This window comes from Ochotona princeps, chromosome 28 (genome assembly GCF_030435755.1).
Source record: "Ochotona princeps isolate mOchPri1 chromosome 28, mOchPri1.hap1, whole genome shotgun sequence".
Taxonomy (NCBI): Eukaryota; Metazoa; Chordata; class Mammalia; order Lagomorpha; family Ochotonidae; genus Ochotona; species Ochotona princeps.
This window is the reverse complement of record NC_080859.1, coordinates 8,749,900-8,767,501: the sequence shown is the minus strand read 5'-3', so window position 1 is coordinate 8,767,501 and position 17,602 is coordinate 8,749,900. Positions and strand designations below refer to the sequence as shown.

The 17,602-nt window shown below is 37.8% G+C and overlaps 1 long non-coding RNA gene across 3 annotated transcripts in view; it reads right to left on the bottom strand.

The window, feature by feature from the left end:
- Positions 1 to 14,889, bottom strand: part of LOC131478194 (uncharacterized) — a 15,032-nt gene extending 143 nt beyond the window's left edge. Inside the window, exons 1-3 of one of the 3 annotated variants that reach the window (XR_009244346.1) lie at positions 14,778 to 14,889; positions 13,637 to 13,813; positions 11,151 to 11,291 (exon numbers count right to left, since the gene is read on the bottom strand). This is a non-coding gene — a long non-coding RNA (uncharacterized LOC131478194). Of the gene's footprint in view, positions 1 to 11,150; positions 11,292 to 12,868; positions 13,139 to 13,636; positions 13,814 to 14,777 lie in introns of those variants that run through there. The other 2 variants (XR_009244347.1, XR_009244345.1) reach the window with 2 other exon arrangements.
- Positions 14,890 to 17,602: the final 2,713 nt, after the last annotated feature.

Sequence of the window (17,602 nt, the reverse complement as noted above, 5' to 3'; positions counted from 1 at the left end):
TATACTTGAAAGTTTTTCGCTAATTTGAATATTCCAAATGGATATTCTTTGCTATAAAATAGTCTAATTAGAAACAGTCTTTAATACCTCTCTCCCTCTCTCTCATTCTTTCTCACACACACACACTATACACTACACACACAATTTTATCTTTTTGGGGTAACTTCATGCTACCAATTCCTACCTGTAACATTCGACTCACAAATACAAGGGTCTTCAAAAAAAATTTCTGGAAGCATAAATAATAATAATAAAATACCTGTGAATTTCAAAGTTTTTCCTTCAAATTTATCTTTTAATACTTTTCTCCTTGAGCTTTTTGGAAGCTTCTGTGTATGTAATCACAGTTCCAAGCTCTCTCCCAGAATTCTAGTCCCACTTTGCTGTTTACTCCAGTCCTGCTCTACCAGGACTTCCAAAGCCATTCAAAAAATAAGAATAAAATAAAGTCCATTATTCTTGTAATTTTACTGCTAATATCCTCTTAATATTAGCCTCAAGAGCTTTAAAATATCACGGGCCTCCCTTTTTCCGTAGCCACCACATGCAGCGTTTTGTCAAGTTCAGTTGCATGCTTGCTTCATCACTACTCCGTTACGTTCCCTTGTCTGTTTTATCTCCATTGCTCCTGAGCTGGCTCCTACCTTCTAGATGCCAATGTGTCTAAAGTATGTCTCCTCACCCTACTCACTGGCCAAGGACCCATGCTGACACCTGAATAAACCTCCCACTAAAATATTTTTAGGAGGGGAAGTAAAATAAAGAAAACCACAGTGACTGGGCCCGGCGGCGTGGCCTAGCGGCTAAACTCCTCGCCTTGAACACCCCGGGATCCCATATGGGTGCCGGTTCTAATCCCAGCAGCTCTGCTTCCCATCCAGCTCCCTGCTTGTGGCCTGGGAAGGCAGTTGAGGACGGCCCAGTGCATTGGGACCCTGCACCCGCGTGGGAGACCTGGAGAAGGTTCTTGGTTCCCGGCTTCGGATCGGCGCGCATCGGCCCGTTGCGGCTCACTTGGGGAGTGAATCATCGGACGGAGGATCTTCCTCTCTGTCTCTCCTCCTCTCTGTATATCTGACTTTGTAATAAAAATAAATCTTAAAAAAAAAAAAACAGAGACTGAGGTCACAGTTCCCTGAACTTGGCAGTTAGATCCTCCTTTCCCACAACTGGCCTGGACTTCATTTTCTAAGCTAATAGCCATGCCTCCCAGCCTCCTCTAAGGAAAGGGATGCCACAGAAATGGTTGTTACAAGTGCCCCCCAACGCTGTTTTGTCCTTCTACAATAGAATACCACAGATAGTAACTTATATGCAGAGCAGAAACCTACTGAATCACCTTTCAAGGTTGGGAAATCTGAAACAGAGCCTTTTGATTGATGTCTGGTGTGATACTCCTGCTTCCCTGCTGCAGCACACCACGGAGGATGGCTGGGTCCCCACAGCGCAGCAGGAAAGGGGGCCGGAGCCCACTTGGAAGAGCCCTTTGGAGATGAGATGGTCTGTTCGTGAAAGTAGCTTCATTAGCTGAACATCTACCATCAGGTCCTACCTCCCTGTTCTGTGAAGTTGACAAATAAATTTCAACATGTGCTTTGTGGAAGACAAATATGTAAATAATGTCACATAGTGACATCAAGAGGAAAACAGGAGTACTCCAAAAACACTTCCATAAGGAGCAGACATTTAGTTTAGCATCCACATTGGGGGCACGGCATGACTGCTCAGTGCTGAAATCCTCACCTTACATGTGCCAGGATCCCATATGGGCACAGGTTCATGTTCCTACTGCTCCGCTTCCCATCCAGCAACCTGCTTTGTGGCCTGGGAAAGCAGTAGAGGATGGTCCAAAGCCTTAGGACTCTGCTCCCACGTGGGAGACTGAAACGAAGTTCCTGGCTCCTGGCTTTGGATCAGCTCAGCTCCAGCAGTTGCAGCCACTTTGGGAGTAAACCAGCAGACAGACGATCTTTCTCTCTGTCTCTCCTTCTCTCTGTAAACCTGACCTCTCAATAAAAACAAAATAATTTTTAAAAAGACATCCACACCTGGTGTCAGGGTTCCTGACTATGATTCCTCACCCCAGCTCTTGTCTAACTTCCCAGCAACATAGACCTTGAAAGTAGTGATGATGACTCAAGAAACTGGTTTCTTGCCACCCACATGGGTCACCTGGCTTGAATGCCCTGCTCTCGCGGTATGCGGGCAATGAACCAGTGCCAAATTCATATACACAAATTTATATCTGGCTCATTTTTAATACTCACCTTTTCCTGCTAAACTAATACAGTACTCTACAAACAGCATGAAAGTACTTAACAAGTAAATGTTATATGACCACAATTCCCTTCCAACAGGGAAACGCCAAGCAGAGAATTTAACTGAAAGGTCACAGGTCTGATTGTTGTCGGAAGCCACAGCAATAAATACTGTATCTATGATTATTTTCATGATATGCATTAAGTATGTTCATGTTTTTTTAAAAAAAGTGTAACTCCTTTGCTGAATTGTAGTGAATCTCAGTAGGTAATTTGTCAGCTGAGGATTTTAACAAAGAAAAAGAGAAATATTCTAAATGAATTCAGCAAGACAATGCACATGTGTTGCATATTAATTTTTCTGTCTTTTTTATAACACATTCCTGAAGATGAAATGGCCTGGGAGTCTTTCAGATTGCCAGGGGTAAGACTGAAATTATCTCAGCTATGAAGCAGCCTTAGCACTTTTCTGAATCCCTCTCAGTAAGTAAGGAAACAGCCTCCATGTGAATCTATCATTTTCATTAGGGATGGAAAGGAAGGCTAGCAAGCTACAAAGATTTTGCAGTGGATTGCAATAGCGAGACATCACAGGCGACAGAAATGTGTCTGTCATAGTGTTGTATGGTGTTGTAGCTGAGAAGCCCACGCAGTGCCAACATGGAAGGGTTTCTCGTGAGAGCTTTCAGAGAATACTGTTCATGAGGTTCTCTTCTGTCTGCAGGCCTCAAACAAGAAAACTCTGACAACAGCCTCAATCCATTCATCAGGGACCTATTCCCGTGATCTTATCAAATTCTGATTAATTCCCAAAGCACTCTTCTCCAATACTATCATATTTTAGGTTAGGACTTGAACATACAACGTTGTGGCAAGCACAATCCAGTCCACACCAAAGAGCATCTAATTATTTTACAATTATAAGTAATATAGAATTTAACCAATTACTGAAATCTAACTAGAAATTTAAGGCATGGGGGGGTCTAAAAAATTAACACACAATCCTATAGAAGGTTTTTTTTTTTTTAGTTTCTTCATTTACTTCTATTTTCTTGCATAATGTAAACCTGAAAAAAAGAATAACAAATTTGGAGAAAAATTTTTAAAAGTTTGAAACTACGATATCAAAGAATTGAAACAGTGGGTCTAGAATCTTCGGTTAAGATTTGCCTGCAACATTTTTCATGGTGAATTCATGGGTATGCTAATAGATGCTTAGCATTTAGGGATGTTTTGTTTTGTTTTGTTTTGTTTTGAAGTTCTGCTTTGTACTCTTTACTGACATCCTTGGGTAAATTCTCTCACCATGGCCAATTTCTAGCTATCACTGTGACATCAATATGAGAAAGGTTAGGGTAATCGCTTGTTCCTCACAAACCATCTCCAACACCAGTGGATGAATATGTTTTAAATTCACAGGTCACAACAACTTGTAATGGCTTCTATCAGCATCAATATTAGAGTTATTGCTTTTTTAATCACTGGAGACTGAGATAATTTAAACATATGTTTAAGCAAGGTACAATTAGACATTTCCTCTTTTATAAGTACAATCAACTGTCTCTAAGTATCAGTCTATCACTCCTACTATTATATACTTTATCACATCATGAATTCAATGAAAATTATTTATTTTACTACTGTGCTTCAACTATATCTATTACTGGTTATTTATTGTGGTTATAATCTAAATCATTTATGTCTTTCGGTGGTAGACAAGAAATCTAGAGATATAAACTAGTAGCAGACACTATAATCTTGAAGATTTTGATTAATTTATAAAATACTGAGAATATTTTCCCATTTCCAAACAATGTCAATATATCCAAGAATATCCATAAATGTAATAATGATTTTAACTGAAAAAAAATTAGTAGATCTGTATTGGCATAATTTACACTATGGTATGTGTTCCTCATATTTCATGATAGTTAGCATAAGCTTGAAATAATTATATGAGAACGCAAAACATCTGACAATAACCACTGGGGCAAGTGTTTGGTTCAGCTGGTGAGCTGCCCCTTGCGGTGAGGCAAGTGTTTGGTTCAGCTGGTGAGCTGCCCCTTGCAGTGAGGCAAGTGTTTGGTTCAGCTGGTGAGCTTTCCCTTGCAGTAGGGCAAGTGTTTGGTTCAGCTGGTGAGCTGCCCCTTGCAGTGGAGTTGCTGGGTCCCCTCCTGGCTCTGGCCCTGATTCCAGAGCAGAGTCTGGCTCAGCTCTGGGTTAATCTCATCTCCTACGGTGTATGTTACACTCAGCCAGAATTCTGATGCTTCTAGAAAAGCTGAAATGAGGAAGCAAAATACAGAAATAAGTAATTAGGTATGACCTTTGATGTGAAGTTGTGAAGCTGCACAGTTAGATTGCATCTGTTGTGCAATGAAGACTATGCATAGATTACCTTATTATGTAAAAAAAAGGGAAATGATAAAGAGACTTTTGACTCTTGGTATTTGCAAATACATTCTCGATCCTCTACTCAAAATGTGAGAAGATAGAAGCAATCTAGCTAGATAGTCTGAAAGCAGCCACAGATGGACTATTTCGTTGATAAAAGTACTATCTTATTCACTCTGTTACGAAGATATCATAAACTGAGCAGCTTTTATAACAACAGTTTTGGAGACCTGAGAGTCCAAGATTGAGGCACTGGCAAATTCACTGCCTGGTTGGGATACTTTCTGAGTCATTCATGATGCCTTTTCAGATGACACCCTTGGAAAGGTTAGGGGTCTTTCTGGGAACTTTCCTTTATAAAGGCACTAACCTCATTTATGAGGGTCCCAGCCCATGATCTCATCACTCTCAAGAGTCCCAAAAGAAGATTAAATATATCAAGTTTAGCTTTTTCCCACTCATTAGGGAACTGACACTTTAGAGTAAAAACAAATTCTGCTACTCCAAATCTAAGGAGATTCCATAAAGCTACAAAGATCTGCCTCCCCAAAGGAGAAGCCCCTGCAGCACCAACCTGTAGGAATATTTAAATGGTAATTATTACGAATTGTGGACTAGCTTGAAGGTATTGAAACAGCTCCTAGAGTTTCACATTGTCCCTCCAGAAACCCTACCAAATGTCCATATTGGAAAACCAAGAAAAATGCTCATGGTACTGGCACGGGAAATGGCAGTGATCACCAGGAAACCTGCTCCAATTATTCTGCATAGCAAAGGCACCTTTCTTAGTACTATTTCTTTAAAAGCCTCCAAAATAGCTATAGTGAATACTAATTTTGATTGCACTGAGCTTACAGGTCAAGTTGAAAAAAATGACATCTTGATAATAAATTTCCCTGTGCATCAATATGGACTCCAGACCAATGCTCAAAAGAATACTAGCCAACAGAATCCAACAATATATCAGGCAGATCATTCACCTGGACTAGGGATTTACCCCGGGCATGCAGAGAAGGATTCACACATACAAATCAATAAATGTGATACACCACATCATAAAATGAAGAATAAAAAAGCCTATCATCACCTCAGTAGATGCAGAGAAGGTATTGATGAAATTCAGCACAACTTCATGCTAAAAATCCTAAACAAGAGACGCATAGAAGGAGCATTTGACAACACAATCAAAGCAACTTAAGAAAAACTCAATGTCAGCATCGTACTAAACGGGGAAAGACTGGAAACTCTTCCACTAATATCTGGAACCTAGTGGTGTCCACTTTCACCACTGCTATTTAGCATACTACTGGCAATACTCATCACAGCTAACGGGCAAGAAAAACAAAACTAAAGAAATTTGAAGTCCAAAGAAGGAATTTAAATTATCTCTTTCACAGACAATGTGATTCTATAAACAAAGCCAAAGACACAATTAAGACACTATTAGAACACATAAGAAAGTTTGGTAGGGTAGCAGGATACAAAATCAATGACATAAACAAACGGCCCTAGAATACACAAACAACTCAATGGCTGAGAAAGAATTTGTGGGGCCAGGTTCTGGGTCACACTCCACCGCACGTGCACCTACCATGCAGGCTGGCTGCCCCTGGGGTACAAAAGGCCTGGCCCCGTGCTCTTGGGGGCCTACATTTGCAGGTTTATGAAGAGCCTGGGAATTGCTGCCAGAGTTGTTGGCGGGGCAGGGGGCGGGGAGACCTGAGCCCTCATGTTGCAGGTGGAGCAAGCCTGGGGATTTCCACACTAGTGTGGTCTGTGGATTGATCAGGGAAGGGAGTAAGCAGATATGTGGCAGGGAAGACCACTGAGGAAATGAGTTGTAGGTGAGGAATGACTTCCCAGGAGCACCCATCAACAGGGCCACCGTACTTACAGGTAAGTGATGGGGCCGAGACCAAGCAGTTTGGAGTGCAAGTAAGAGAACTTCTATGGGTCAGACAGATGATCCCGCCCATATGGGAGATCACAGCTCGGTGCAGCTTCTCCCCTAACTTCCCTCCTTCCCCCAGATACAGGAGGAAAAGGGGGAAGATTTTGGTAACAATAATCTCACCCATACTCCCATTATCCTCAATCCTTCCCCTGCTGATCAACTATGTAAACAACATCAAAAATTGGAAAACTTAAAAAAAATTGTAAGTACAGTCCCTTTTAAAATAGCAGCAAAGAACCTTAAATATCTTTGAATAAACCTAGCCAATGATGTGGAAGACCTTTATGATGAAAATTTAAAAAACATTTAAAAAGAGAAATTGAGGAAGACATTAAAAGATGGAGAAATTTACCATGTTCCTGAATTAATAGAATCAAAATAATCAAAATGCCCATATTACTGAAAGCAATGTATAGATTCAATATGATCCCAACCAAAATTACAACATTCTTCTCGGAAATAGAAAAGATAATACAAAAATTCGTCAAGAAGCACAAGAGACCACCAATAGCCAAAACTATCTTAAAGGATAAGACGTGTAAGTAAAAAGCAGGAAGTATCAGAAAGAAACTCTAGCATGTACATTCATACAGTGTATTTCCAATATCAGTAAAACTTGGCTAATAATGAAACATTTTAACACTATTGGCAATATAATAACTACATAACATCAGATCACAAACCACCTGCAAGTTACATATTGCTTTTATAAAACAAGTAACAAAAAGCTGATACGTGCACAATTGGCTAACGTATCTTATTCTGTCTTTACTCAGATGACATCAGCTCATTCGTCTCTTTGGCTACTAAATTGAAATCTGGTCATCTCCACTGACTCCTCAGCTCCCTTCAACCTCAATGCTTTCTCTTTTAATTCTTTATTTCTCATGATACGGTTCCTTAGGCTTAGGGATTTCCCTCTTCCAGCCTTCTCCACTCTTTCCTCCACTGTTTTCCTCTATATTGTAACAATTGTGTTTACTCAGAAATAGTCACAAGTCTATCATTCTGCTATTGAAGTGTATCCTAATATTATAGGTATAAAGAATGGAATAACCTCAATATTTCCTTAGTTTTTACTCCAATGTATGCTACTGCTATGTTACTTGGGCATCTGTTTTGTTGTCATGTAAGCTTTTTGACAGCAGGGCCTGTGTCTCTTTGGTTTACTGTTACATCTGGAGGGCAGACCAGTATGAAATATATAGTAACAGATCTCAGTTGATGAATGAAGGAATCACTACTAAACTTTGGTAATTTTTAGTAAATTTCACTCTTGTGAGCGATGTGATATCATAATTATGTTGCCATTTTTCTGTTCCAGTGTCACAGAAAAAATTTAAGGCTACCTTTAATTTAAAATCAATATATTGAAAATTTATGCGAAGAGTAATTGGTGATAGACAAGAAAACAAACCTGTTCTGAACAAAGAATATTCAGCTAGCAAAGTAAAAGTGTTCACTGCGGTTGACTGTTTTTCCTTTCTCTTGAAATGCTTTTTTCTACCTCTCAGACTATATTGATTCACCTTGATACTAACAGTTCATTTCCTAGGTTTGCTTTAAACAAAATCAGAATAAATTGAAAATAATTTACAATAGCTTCACATAATTAATTTCTCCAATTATGCAGGAATACATTATGAAAAAGTCACTAATGATTAGGCATCTACTTCTCTGCATAATAACAAGATCCAGACTCAAAAGTGAGAATGAATAGTCCAGAATGGACATCTTCAATAAAGTAAGAAGACAGACTTTGTTTTCATCACAAGTTGGAGTGAGCAAACATATTCCAAATCAAGAAGTGGAAAATTTTTCAATCCCTTATTTAATCTCTTACCACTAAGAACACAATCATAACAACATAACTATACACAGAACCCTTGACTATAACAAGTGTGAGAAAGACTAAGAGCCAACTTCTCCTGGAATGATAACCTGAGTTTGTCGCTCAGAAGCATCATGGTCTTGGAAATTGCTATAGTTCAAACAGTATTTAGCTCCCAAACATTTATGCAGATGTTTAAATCTAAAAGTCTCATGCTAGTGATTAATGAATTCACAGCTGATGGATTGGGGAGAATTACTGATCCAATTTGGTTGAAGTTACGACCTTGTGCGCAGACTGTGCTGGGTCAGGTCATTACGGTGCAGCCCCATTATAAGGAGGGACCACACAGAGAGTCAAGCACCAAGCTTCCAATGTCATCTCTGTTCCCTGGCTTTACCATTTGATTTCTTTTTCCCATACTCGTTGCAGCATCTGTAATTCTTCCCCAGATCTCATACCAACAGGTCCACCGAATCTGAACTGCAAACCTCCAAACCTCCTCCCACATCTCTCCTTCATGCTCTTTTGGTTGCAATGAGAGGCTGACTAACGCAAGAACCTTACCCACATCTTCCAGCTACAACGTCAGGTTCTCCCTTTGCAGGTAGATATTTGCCTCTCCAGATAACTGTGAAAGAGCGTGCATCAAGTGCAGGACATGACATCTGAGACATTATTTCCTTAACCAGATACCACAGTTAGCCAAACTGCGACTAACTACAAATTCTCATACTGACGCATATCCTATGCTGCACTGAAGGCATAGGTGAGTGAGGAGGTACTGGGGTTCTTGTAAAAATATTCTGTTTGGTAAATGTCAGTAAATGAATCAGATTATTTATGCAAATATGATTCAAGCTACCTATAATAATTTTGGAATATTCCATTAATAGCCAGTGGCACATCTCCAAGGGAAGATGGCAAATTAAAACATTATAATAAATTATAAATTGCATAGAAGAGAGAAATTAAAGAATTTTGTCCATCAAAACTATGCAGGAACCCATACACCAAACCAAACACACTTACAAGGATAGACTATTGGTGTAAGTTCATGATCCTGAAAATAGACTTGTGTGATGATATCCTGTAAACTGTCAAATCTTCACTTGCAAACTGGAATTCTACATCAAATTCTTCATTCCTATTTGTTCACTCTCTTTTTGCATATATCTGATGTGTTGATACTATCATTGTATCCCGGAAGATTCAATCCACAGCTAAATAACACATTTATGTTAAGTTAGAACCTCAATGGGTAAGTATTTGGTCATGTAAGATTGAGTTTATTAAAGGGAAGGTTTGCATGATTTTGTTTGACATTTAATGTTTTGAAACACTCAACCATGTCTACACAGTTCTCCAATTATATCGCTTTATAATAAAGATACTTCTGCTGTTATTATTCATCCTTTGTGAACAGAACAAGATTGGCTGATTGGAAAACTACCTTTCTCTCATACAAAGTCCTTTCTATTCCTTCTTGCAGATGGAAAATGTTCCTGTACCACCTACCACTTACAAGGAAGGAGAGCGAGAGAAAGGGAGAGAAAAAAATTTCTCAGATCAAAAGCTATGGAATACAAATCCAAGGTTAGTGTTTCTTCTCTTGCTCATTTGAAAGCAAGCAAACCAGCCTCCAAGGCTGAGCTATGGTCACAATCAAAACTGCCGTTTAGCATCAACAGTAAGTCACCAATAATTCCTTAGTGCTGATGGAGTCATCTTGGACAAATATTGTTAATGCCATAAGGAAACTATCTTAACTAACACTTGTAGTTTATCATAATAAATTACAGTCAAATACATTTTTAATTTATTTTCTTGATTTGTCAGCAAGAAACTGTCATGGATTCAATTAGTATCATTGAAATAGAGATTTCACTTTGGCTGAGACACTTAATCATGACTCAAGGGCTCAGTGAAAGTACCTGAGAACATAGGAGTGTGTTTAAAGTCTCAGTGCCACTTTAGCACATTTAAACCAGTTCCAATGTCCAGAGCCCCATTTTCCCCTCACCTTTAAAGATGCTGAGGAATTATGCAAACATCTAATTTCTGAGAATGGGATTCAACCACATCAACAGACTTAACTCCCCTTTCTTATAAACCTTTTGTTCTCACTGCATCACAGAAAATACGTAGTAGATGGACTTCACTAACACAGATGAGAATGCCACGAAGAGTGAACATTGCCTTCCAGCATACAGGCCCTCAAAGACATCTCCACGCCACCTCCCATAGGAAATCCCAGGGTTCCCATTTCCACTAGAAGTTCTTCATAGCATGCTGCTAACACCACGTATTTCACTACGCTTAATACATTATGGTAGCTTCTTTGCCAAGGTTTGTTTCATTTTTCTTGTCATTGTATTAATGACAATGGTGTATCCCAGAAGCATCTTCCAGGATAGATATTTTATATTAGGAAGAACATTTCTTTACATTGATTATAAATAGATGATGCTAATGTCAATATTTAAACTAATTTCAAAATCATGACCATTCTTACATTCAGAAAAGAAACCATTTGCCAAGCCTAAAACTAAGTAGTAACAAACAGTATTAATTAAGTTAGCCTGAACAGAGGAGGGATGGAAGAAATACAAGTTCTTGGCTATTGTCAATCAACAGGTTCCTGGGAAAAGGAGACTTTGAACTAATGTATTCTCCATGTATTTCATTCTTCTCTGTATATCAAATCTCATACCTTCCTGTTACCTTTAAGATGAGCCATTGTTGACAGTTGTAATTAAAGATTAATCTGCTACTAAAACGATTCCTTAGCATTGAAGTAATAGAGCTACTGTCTTGATTTCTGCACAATCTTTAACTCATTTACTGTTCTCACCTGCAGATAATGGAAAAGAGACTCATGTGACTTAATTTACCCAGTTAAACCATTTTTATGCACAACAAAAACATTTTTTTATTTTTACAACACCCTGTACAACACATGTGAAAATAAGAATCTGGAAGGGAAAATGTCAAAGAAATAAGGATTTTTGAAAATGTTAAACAACCTATTTTAAAGTTAGGAGACTATATAAAAGGAAATCACAATTGCAAATATTCACTCTTAAGCCAAGACGCACTGTTGATTAAATTTTCCATTAGATGAGTGTGTGTGTGTGTGTGTGCACGCGTGCTCCCACAAAGATGTGCAGTGTGAAAAACGGAAAGTATTTCACGGCATTGCAGGCGAGATGGATGTGCTAATAGTCTGGGTCAGCTCACATGCCCTGTTCCTCAGCTTCCGCTCTGCTGTTTAGGAATGCTATTTTGAAAGGCAGGGCAAGAGGTCTGCCCTTGCATCCACAAAAGTACAGACCGAAGCAACCAGATGATAATTATCCCTTCCCATCACTATTCTTTATCAAAGAATAAGCTATTAGTTGTAGAAAAATTAGCTACATCCTTAGGGTGTCCAGGGGGAAATGACTGAAGACAATAAGCATTACTAAGCACATAGACTACCATCCTGTCATGAAGCTTTGCATCTGGCATCAACATTGTCCACATAAAGGACATTTACCGTATTTTCATTATACATACATGTAGTTCATTATGCATGTATTGTGCACAAAGCCTAGCTTCTTTAGTCACCCAACAGATGCTGTGAGGGACATGGAGGGGGTTTCAGTGGCCAGCAGAGGCTAAGAACGTTCATGCCTGGATCACACACCCACTCATCCCTTTTTGCAGGTCCCATAAAACTTAATATCCTATGGCCACTTATTTCATATTCCTCTGTTTCACCTGTCCTGTAATTATAACAAGAAAGTAATGGCATCTCTTTGCTATTCACATCATGAAAATATTTAGAAGACAATAAATAAGGATATTTCAAAACATTTCTGGAGAAATGAAATTTTTAAAAATGTTTATGTTGGTATAAAAATCTTTTGAAAACCATATGCAGTTTCCTCATAAGTTATCTTCACACATTTTTAAAGCCTTCTTTAAGCAAGGGCTTAATTTTTGTAGGAAATTAAACTTTTTTTTCAATTCCATTTTCTAGTAAGTTGTTGAAGTCCCTTCAACATTAATGGAAAATTCTGTGAATGAATGAGAGTCACCCTTACAAAAGTCCTATTTCAAAAATTAAATGTGGAACAAAGACATTTGGAGAAAGTAAAAGAGAAAGTCATTTTCAAACTGTTGGGATTTTCCAGAAAGATTTTCTAAAGGTCAACATTGTCAACTCTGAGTGCACTGTTGTTATTTCCTTTTTAGGGGCTGAGGGTACACATTTTTCTTTCCTTCTTTCAAAGGCATTTAAAAAGCAATGTCCCAGTTCCACAGCCAGCATCTCTACATCATCCAAAAGACACCCAATCACAGCCCCAAACAGGACAGAGAGGGCTAGTTCTCACGTAAGTAAAGTTTAGTGAAAAGCCAACAGATCCATGTGATTACGGCCAGATCAACGATGCATGGTTCAGAAAGGCTTTACACAAGCAGCAGTCTTAGGATGACTCTAAGGAACAAGAAGGTCAGGAAAAAACATAGACACAATGCCCTATGCATGTGCCTCGCCTTGGGTCCATTAGGGATCTGATCAGCTTGTCTGGGGGAAGACATTCTTGCCACAGGGACAGAGACAAAGTGTTTCCATTGCCACAAATGGCACATTGATAATGAGCATGTCAGCCAAGGTGTTCTGCTGGTCAGAGTCGCAAAAATTCTGGTCGATATCTTTTATGAGGAATGACAAATATAAAAAGATAAACTCTACAGTATCAGATAAATTATATGGGCTCTTACTAGATCCCAAGCAGAGATTTAACAACATGTAATCAATTTCAAAGACTTCTGCTCATTCAAGGAAACAAAAAGCTTTCCCTAAAAAGATTCCCATGAGGCTAGAGTTTCTTATGGTCAGCCTACAGAAGACTCCAGAGCTGTCCACACAGACGCAGTTTCAACAGGAGTTTCTAGTGACTTGTCAGACAATGGGAAATACTCAAAGAAGCATATGGGAAAAGGCCAATTTTGAATAATCTATCCAAGCAGAATGCTTTTGAACTCTCACTGTCTGCATTTTCCCAACACCCCCAACTCCTTTTGTTTTTGCTACAGTGACAGAACTGTGCCAGATCTTTCTTATAAACTCTGGAAGGTTACCCCAACTTGCTGTGCTTCTCACTGCTTTGGGGTTTATTCCAGCTGTAAAATGAAGGAAAACCTACTTACATTTTCTTCATCCATAATACCATAAGCAAATATTTTCCCACACATGTCAAATGAGGTTCTCATCTGGTTTTCTTTGCCAAAATCTATGAATACAAAGTAAAGTATTTTCCTATGTTTATCCTTCCTCTTCCGGATTTCTCTGCTTTTTTTCAACGGTTAATGTGGAATCCAATACCTCTGCAGAAGAAATTATAGTTACTTGTCATGGTCATGTATCTCAGAAACCTCACACCTGAAAGACACATACAGGCACCGAAGTGACTGTGAAAGACCTTGGGGTGTGTGAATGTATGTCTCCTAATCACATGTATTTCTCTAAGTCACTGCCCCATCTGTTCAGATTAAGTATAAAACATCATAAAAATACCTCCCTCACTAGCCTGAATTGTAAAATACATAATAATTACATTTATTTTATATCTCAAAGTGACCATTCCAGTTTGTTTCATTAGCTATAACCTTAAAATATCAGTATTTGCAAATAATTATCTTGATCCAATTTGAAATGCGCAAAAGCAATGAATACATATTAATTTATAAACTGCCTATAGGCACTACCAAATAATTTCATTGCTTACATACATATGATATGCCTATGTTCAAGACAATAATACAACAAAAATTATCTCTGGACATGTGTCCTTTGAAATAAAGAAAAACAAATATCTGCCATACACCTGAAGTGTTTCAGTATTGTTTTTTATTTTCCCAAGATTCAGAAGCTTTCAAAGATTTTAGAAGCTACATATCCTATAAAATGCCATAATCCAACCAGACTGATCACTAAGCTTAGTGATGTGATTTGTTTTTATCAACTTACTTCAGCCTTCAAATATTCCCTTAAAAATTGTGCAGACTGCATGTACTTGCACAGATACTGAATTATATTCTTGAATAATGTACTGAATTATATTATTTAAGATTTCTGTATTATTCAGGTAAGGAATAATGTTGGTTCAATCACAACAGAATGGTGAGCAGCGTACCTGATAGTTTTAGTATTAAATACAAGCCAGCCAGAACCTGTAGACCTGACTGGGTTATCGTGTGGCACAGAGGGTGGGAGGTCTTAGTCGCCTGTCAGAATGCCTGAGATTGGAACCTGCCTCTGCTCCTTCCCCAGTTTGCTGCTAATGCTCACCTGGCGGCAACTGGAGGGCACTCCTGGCTGTGGCCTGGCACAGGCTCCAAGTTTGTCAAGCATCTGGGCAGTGGGCCAGCAGACACAGCATCTCTCTGTCTCTAATGTTTTGTCATTCAAATAGAAGAAATAAACATTAAAAAAAACTTTCACAATAAAAAGTTACAGAGTTTTACTGGTATAATGTCATAAATCTAAAATAATATGAAATCTTGGAGAAAACCCAAGAGCTATTTATGTGGCTTCTTGCAATAAAGTCATTACAGTTACGTAAAACTAAACACACAGAAACCACTTGAATTTGAAAGGAAGACAATTTTCTAATCTGCAATTTAAAAATTTTAATTTAACTCTAGTTCTGTGGATTGTAAAGACTTCTCTTTCCAGGTTCTCCTGGATAAAGTATATCCACAAAGAAACTAGCAGCCTGTTGTCAATCATCCAGGTACATGGAATGAATCAGAAGACAATCTACTTAAAATTTCTCCTAAAATAACTAATTCATTGATTGTTTTCTTTATGCTTCTATTTACTGAGTTTTATCTGTACTTCACTAGATAAATCTAACTTTTGTGTTTCTCTTCCCAAACATAACTATGACTTCTAATTTCCTTTTATCATGATTCCCTCCCCACAAAATAGTTAAAATTCAACATTTTTAAAAGAAGTTAAACCCAAGATCTTTAGAAAAAACATGTACTTTACTAGTTCAGACAAATTAATTGCCAAAACGATGGCTCCTAAACAAGACATAAAACCAAACAAATTGCTTTTTCAAACAGAGGATTGAAGTCAGGAAACAATTGATGCTTAGAACTGGAATATTAGTCACTGCACTGTGACCTGTCACCTTATGTGATAAAATACACAGGTCAGAATTGACAATACATACTCATGGCTGATCATGGCTGCCAGTTATTGATCAAAGGGGAAAAAAAAAGTACTTTGCAGGAAAAACATTGCTCTGAATTACAAACATCCGTTCTCCTGAGATTCAACAAACTCCCTGGGTTTCTCCCCCTGGAACAGAAGCGAGAGGTGAGTGCAGCCAGTATTTAATATCAAGTGCATGTGGTGTTTAATCAATAGTCTTCCACTTTGTTCCTCGATGTGGAAAGCAGTGTCTATTCATTCAGCAAAGGTTAATGCCAAGGGTCAAGTGATTTCACACTCTCGGTAGGATCCACAACATTTCAGTAGTTCAGATGCCTTGGACAATGATGACTCCGTTGGACTGATTTATTGCCACTCCACGGCCCTGCTTAATACTAAAGTGCTCTCTTATGATAATATCTCAGAAAATAGCACTGATAAAAGAGGAGGCAATAATTACCTACATTTTGAGGTAATGTCTTCATTTCTAACATCCTATAAAGATGTAAGGTCCATTTAAAATGATCTGCTTCTTGTATTAGCAAGCCATTTAAACAAGATCTGATCAGCATTTTCTCTTTTATGAAATATGCCAAAGAAGAAATTCAGCAACCATATAATGGAAATGCAAACTATGAGTAGTTTACAGTTTAACATATATTTTAGATAACCCTCTCTAATATTTACTTATTGTAATATTTATAATATCAGACAAAGGAAAATATTGCAAGTGGGAGGAAAAATATGACTCACTTAGCATTTTTATTAAGCAAGAGAGTTTGCAATTTCACTTCTTTTTCTTTGGGCAATTCTAACATAAGACAGGTGGGCTGAACATGCTTATATGTTCTTTCTAAAGAAGTGCACTTAAAACAGCCTTCACTGAGGTCATTGTTTCAAACTAGAACATATTTGGCTATGTCAGAGGTCCCATCTTTAACATGTTCGCATCCATGATTATTATTCAGCAATGCCTTACTCCAGATGTGTTTTAGATAATGAAAGAAGTTCAAATGTCACCAGGAAAACAGTGTGAGAAGAATTAATTGGAAAGCTTATCCTAGGAAAGTCATTTAGAATCTAGCTCTCCCTAATATATCAGTGAACGGTGAATTCATCAATCAGTAAGATAAAATAAATTCTGTACATTTATCTAAGGACATCCTGTCACCGGAAGTGAAGGATATTTGAGACCGTATTTCACATCCTATTCCAGATGACAAATATGTAAAATAGTCCAATGTATGTTTCCTGCTTCATACTCCCTCATTCCCAAATACATACAGTATTCTTCCTGGATACTGGACAATAGTCAGTGCAGCAAACAACAAAGAATTCAAATATAGTTAATGTTTTTTAAAGAAACTACCTTGAAAAATTATTTAAAGGTGTGTGTAAATTATTGAGGATGAGTTTTTTTTCAATAAAGCGTTTTGTATTTGTATAATTCAATACAAATTTTAACTATCACTGGCAGGATTTTCCTCAAAAAATAAACAAAATGGGCAAATCAATAATTTTGATGTGAGCAATTTCATTTTAGTAAGAACTTATAATATAAACAAGCCTAAAAGTTAGCTTTAAATCTTTGTTATCTTTAAAGGAAAATGACTTCATTTTTTTTGCAAGTCCCTCCCAAGAGAATTATTGTAAAGGCTATATATTTCACAGCATATAGTAGAAAAAAAAAGAAGACAGATAATAACAAACTTTAAAAAATAGAAGAAGGATGATTGAACAAAGCAAATACATTAGCTTCGGCATCCTTAACACTTCAGCGCTGGAAAAGAATAGATTGTCCAAGAATTTGCCCAAAATGTCTCAATGACTGTCCACTTACATTGTTCTTAGGCTAAAGATATTTACTGAGAAATGTAGTTCAGTTCTTTGAGACATGGATAAAACATTGGCCTAAAATTAAAGTATGCCTGATTTTACCCTTCAAAAACTAT